Source organism: Acipenser ruthenus, chromosome 25 (assembly GCF_902713425.1).
Source record: "Acipenser ruthenus chromosome 25, fAciRut3.2 maternal haplotype, whole genome shotgun sequence".
In the NCBI taxonomy this organism is placed as follows: domain Eukaryota; kingdom Metazoa; phylum Chordata; class Actinopteri; order Acipenseriformes; family Acipenseridae; genus Acipenser; species Acipenser ruthenus.
In genome coordinates this window covers 401,430-407,500 of record NC_081213.1, presented here as the reverse complement: position 1 = coordinate 407,500, position 6,071 = coordinate 401,430, and the positions used below count along the sequence as shown (strand labels likewise).

Here is a 6,071-nt window from a genome sequence, read left to right as displayed (position 1 = left end):
ACCAGCATCCTGCTTACTGAACAAAACAATCACAGCTCTCTCATGAAGACTCGCTTTCATCTGACCACTTCTCAAATAGCCCGAGCCGTGGCTGATATCCCCATCTGTGTGCGTCTCCGTCTCTCTCTCTGTGTCTTTCTGTTATTAATCAGTCATTTATCAGATGCTTTTATCCAAAGCGACTTACAGGGGGGTGAACTATGAATCATCAACAACTGCTGCTGCAGAGTCACTTCCAATAGGAGCTCGTTTGTTTGACGTCTCATCCGAGGGACGTGTCTGTATCTGTGTGTCTCTCTCAGGCGTCGTCTCCTATTTGAATAACAAATCACTGAGCTGAGTCCTTACAGAACTGCTGCTGCAGCTTCAATGCAGCTCCCTGAAGGTGGCTCTGGAGATTCCACACACTTTACAGGGTCATTATTAGCAGGACAAAAAGCACAGGAGCAAAGAGACAGCTTTCTGGTGACATGATCAGTCTTACACACCCAGATAAAACACATCCCCGAACTCACAAAGAAAAACAACAGCAGGAATGCAACTCAACACGACAAGGCGACTGTCCGTTCACAACCTTCGCCTCTTTCATGTTAAACATGACCCAGGGTGGGAAGTATCAATAACTCAGGAGCCTGCGTTTTGTGTGTCCGTGTCATGCTGCTGGGATCAAACTGAACAATGCGAGGAGGACGACGGCTGATCTCTGCTTCAAAGCATTGTGTACACTAGATACAAAACTAAACACACAGTGACACACAACCCCGGTTATCAGGGTATTTTCCACACTCCGCGACTTGCTCTGATTTTCAAAGTCAAACTCTCAAGCAAAAGGAGCACAACATGCAACTCCGGGGCCTGGCACCAGAACTCTGTGTTCTGAAAGACAAGGAGACAGACAGGCTGGCACCAGGAAAGTGTGTCGCGTTAATACAAGCAGACCGACCCCAAAACAGCACCCAGCGACCGGAGAGCGGCGCAGAGGCGAGCGGAGCGAGGCGAGCGGAGCGCGAGGCATGCATCCAGTGCTGGGGCGCTCTGTACCGTCAGGGTCGAGTCCCTCCCCCTGTCCCCTTCCTTCAGAGAGTCCCTTTGAAGACACGGCAATGGGTTCAAAGACAACTGGGAACCAATTTAAAAAAAGAATTGCAAACGGACCTGGAACTGAAAAGGAAATTGATCCCCACCCTGTTTGTATTTTACATTTTTATACAGTAAAATATAAAGATAGATAGATAGATAGATAGATAGATAGATAGATAGATAGAAATTTGTTCCAAAAAAAAGGTTTTTCCACGTGACTTTTGACCAGGCACTTTTTTAAATACGTTATAGTAATAATAAGTAATAATACTGCTGAACCATTACAAGTGATCACAGTTTTGAAGCGTGAATATTGTCGGCGCAGGAAGTACGAGTTGTTAAATCAGCATGATGAATCTCTCCACTCCCTTCCTCCTCCTCCTCCTCCTCCTCCTCCTCCTCCTCCTCCTCCTCCTCCTCCTCCTCCGGTACCGGTTACTGTGGAGCGAAGTCTCCACCGCTTGCGTCACATTACAATCCAAACCGAGCTGGGATGTGACCGGATAGGAAACTAAACGCGTCCCAGGAAACACCCGACAAAAAAACACCGCTATATGAACACAGACGCTGCATTATGAAGCATTTCCGATTCACAAATACACGACCCCCCCCCCCCCCCCCCCCTCAAATTCAAATTCAAAGCTGCTTCATTGGCATGGCAACACTGGTGGGCCTGCCAAAGCAGTTCAAAACTACTGTGAAAGTTATATAATAACAATATAAACATGACAAACATTATGAACTCTCCCTCTCCCTCTCCCGGTATGTCTTTGTTTTTTGACGTTTGACTTTCAAGTATTTCCTGTTGATCACTTCTACAAGGGCAAGACTTATCCCTGGAACAAAAAACAAATTGGGGCGGGGGGGGGCTTCCAGTAGTTTATATAAAACAAACAATACTGTAAATTCAAAGCTGAATTCTCTCATTCACCGCCGGCACCACAAAAACAACACCGGAGAGAGAGAGAGCATCCAATTACACAGGAGTGCAGAACCGTGCTGTGGACACGCAGCTAACAGAGACATCAATCCTGCGGTCTGCAGCACCGCGTCCTGTTAACAGCGAGGAAAGCGGTTCCGTTTGGACCTGTAAGTGATCACACCCAGCACACCCGCTTGTGCTGCACCGGGCCGGCAGGGACGCGTATTTCATGTCAGCGATGGTTACCTGTGCTGTAGTTGTTGTTATTGTTATGGATGTTTCCTCGGGTTCAATCTTACCTTTGTAGCGCTCCAGCACATCCTCGTACGCTTGGACAAATTCCTTTTCCTGGGAATGATTCGTCGGGAGCAGCCCGGGAATGTAGCCGGCCATGGTGCTTCCAAACTCGGCTCCCGGCTCCGAGTCGCGCCGCTAACTTAGAACAAATTATATATATTTAAAAAAAACAGCAGTTTCTCCTTCGTCCAGGTTTCTCAAATTGTATTAATCACACACGGGGGAGGAGATGCAGGGATCAGTCCAGGTAGCAATACCATCCACAATGGTGTTCTTTCAGTCTCCCAGTCTCTCTATATTTATTTATACTGGAGATCATTTAAAACATAAACCAGTAAGTCACGCTTTTAAAAACAACATGTTCGCTGTGTTCTTCTCCAGCAAAGTCAATAAACACGGATGTTCCCAGTTGCTGTTGTTGTTATTATCTGTCCCCCCTGTTGTCTTGTTGTTGTTTGTAATTCAGATATATGTGTGTGTGTGTGTGTCTCTAGTATAAGGGTTGAAATGCGCACCGGTCCTATCCCATCACACTGCGCCCCTGCTTTCTGGAATGCGGGCTCTATGCTAACACACGTTTACTGTCTCTCGATGACGTAGCGATCCAGTCTATCTGAGCTCCCGGTTTCTTTGTGCGGTTTCCGTTCCCAGCTCAACGCGACCGATGGAAAACTGTGCAGCTTCTTAATCCGACCCATGCAAATTCAATGCAATGGCTGCTGACTGCGCTCCTGCCCTGTGTGCTGTGGTGTGGTGGCGGACAGCGCCTCCCAGCCTCTCTCTCTCTCTTTTGCTGGGTGATCAGGTTTCGCTATTCTTTCTTCCTTCCTCCCACATCCCCTTCCATCTTGCAAGCTAGGAGCATCGCTTCAGCACACCCAGCGGTAGCAGGTCATTATCGGGACACACACACACACGCACCGGCACAAGAACCGTGGAGCTCGGCCGCCATCTGGTGGATATTTTTATGAACTGCAATTTTTTTTTTTACTACAGGTATTTCCGCGCTGTGGCGCCATCTGCTGGGACACTTCACACCCTGCAAGGCTCCTGGCGCCTTTATTACAGCAGCATCGTTTGCAGTTCAAACTGCCGCAGTAGAATAGATTTGACAATGTGAATGTTCTTCAGAAAGGTCTGGGATACTTCTCATGCAACTTTGTGAGAAAAACAATCGCCTAATTAAAGAGGTCATTAATAATATAATAATAACAATACTACTACTAGGGCAGCAGTGTGGAGTAGTGGTTAGGGCTCTGGACCGGAGGGTCGTGGGTTCAATCCCTGGTGGGGGACACTGCTGCTGTACCCTTGTGCAAGGTACTTTACCTAGATTGCTCCAGTAAAAACCCAACTGTATAAATGGGTAATTGTATGTAAAAATAATGTGATATCTTGTAACAATTGTAAGTCGTCCTGGATAAGGGCATCTGCTAAGAAATTAATAATACTACTAATAATATGATGATGATGTTAAAGATGTAAGTGATATGTTTTGGGGGACTGCCTCACTGACACACACACACTGTCTCACTCACACACACACACACTGTCTCACTCACACACACTGTCTCACTGACACACACACATAATGTCTCACTGACACACACACACACATTGCCTCACTCACACACACTGTCTCACTGACAGCATAGCAGCAGCAGGATCTGAAGACAAGGAGAGAGCAATGCTGTATTTCTACCTCGAGGGTGCAGCAGCTGTCTGTCTGACTTCAGAATCACCAGTATGAAAATCCACTGCCTTTCCCTCTCCTCTTGCTACCTCCCCTCTCTATCACCTCAGAGATTCCAGCCCTGTAGCCATGGCAACACGAATACCCATTGCCTAGGTAACCATAGTGACAAGACACTATCAGCAGGAGGGCTGTCCTCCCAGCTTCAAAATAAATCTGCAGGCACGTGAACGGGGCAGCCTCTCCTGCTGGCTTTAGGTCCTTCAGCCAGGGAGAGTTCAGTGTTTATTCTGCACTGTGTGTGAGAGTTCAGTGTTTATTCTGCACTGTGTTGAGAGTTCAGTGTTTATTCTGCACTGTGTGAGAGAGTTCAGTGTTTATTCTGCACTGTGTGTGAGAGAGTTCAGTGTTTATTCTGCACTGTGTGTGAGAGAGTTCAGTGTTTATTCTGCACTGTGTGTGTGTGAGTTCAGTGTTTATTCTGCAGTGTGTGTGTGAGTTCAGTGTTTATTCTGCACTGTGAGAGAGTTCAGTGTTTATTCTGCACTGTGTGTGAGTTCAGTGTTTATTCTGCACTGTGTGTGTGAGTTCAGTGTTTATTCTGCACTGTGTGTGAGAGTTCAGTGTTTATTCTGCACTGTGTGTGAGAGTTCAGTGTTTATTCTGCACTGTGTGTGAGAGAGTTCAGTGTTTATTCTGCACTGTGTTGAGAGTTCAGTGTTTATTCTGCACTGTGTGAGAGAGTTCAGTGTTTATTATGCACTGTGTGAGAGAGTTCAGTGTTTATTCTGCACTGTGTGTGAGAGTTCAGTGTTTATTCTGCACTGTGTGTGAGAGTTCAGTGTTTATTCTGCACTGTGTGTGAGAGTTCAGTGTTTATTCTGCACTGTGTGTGTGAGTTCAGTGTTTATTCTGCACTGTGTGAGAGTTCAGTGTTTATTCTGCACTGTGTGTGTGAGTTCAGTGTTTATTCTGCACTGTGAGAGTTCAGTGTTTATTCTGCACTGTGTGTGTGAGAGTTCAGTGTTTATTCTGCACTGTGTGTGAGAGTTCAGTGTTTATTCTGCACTGTGTGTGAGAGTTCAGTGTTTATTCTGCACTGTGTGTGAGAGTTCAGTGTTTATTCTGCACTGTGTGTGTGAGAGTTCAGTGTTTATTCTGCACTGTGTGAGAGTTCAGTGTTTATTCTGCACTGTGTGTGTGAGTTCAGTGTTTATTCTGCACTGTGAGAGTTCAGTGTTTATTCTGCACTGTGTGTGTGAGAGTTCAGTGTTTATTCTGCACTGTGTGTGAGAGTTCAGTGTTTATTCTGCACTGTGTGTGAGAGTTCAGTGTTTATTCTGCACTGTGTGTGAGAGTTCAGTGTTTATTCTGCACTGTGTGCGTGAGAGTTCAGTGTTTATTCTGCACTGTGTGAGAGTTCAGTGTTTATTCTGCACTGTGTGTGTGAGAGTTCAGTGTTTATTCTGCACTGTGTGTGTGAGTTCAGTGTTTATTCTGCACTGTGAGAGTTCAGTGTTTATTCTGCACTGTGTGTGTGAGAGTTCAGTGTTTATTCTGCACTCGCACCTGTGTAATCGAGGCTGTGTGGTCCAGTGGTTAAAGAAACGGGTTTGTAACCAGGAGGTCCCCGGTTCAAATCCCACCTCAGTCACTTACTCATTGTGTGACCCTGAGCGTCACTTAACCTCCTTGTGCTCCGTCTTTCGGGTGAGACGTAGTTGTAAGTGACTCTGCAGCTGATGCATAGTTCACACACCCTAGCCTCTGTAAGTCGCCTTGGATAAAGGTGTCTGCTAAATAAAAACCTCGGAATATGTAACTGAAGAGAGTCTTTCTATAGCCATGCGAATCTCAAACTCTGCGTTTCAAAGTTTCTAAACTTCAAAGCACTAAAGCACCTCTCATTAATATTTATAAAATGCTGCTGCCCGTGTTTTTCCTTTTAAATAAGACTGAGGCGTGAAGACAGCTGCTTTACTTTCGCAAAATATAACAATGAAAAAAGAAAATACTGCAACCCCCCCACGAGCCCCGGATAGAGAAAGCGCTGGATCAGCCGAGTTTCTAAATTCAGAC

General features: G+C 45.9%; 1 protein-coding gene across 1 annotated transcript in view; it reads right to left on the bottom strand.

Annotated features, from left to right (window-relative positions):
* Positions 1 to 6,071, bottom strand: part of LOC117414045 (microtubule-actin cross-linking factor 1) — a gene marked incomplete in the record, with an annotated part of 147,779 nt that overhangs the window by 140,063 nt on the left and 1,645 nt on the right.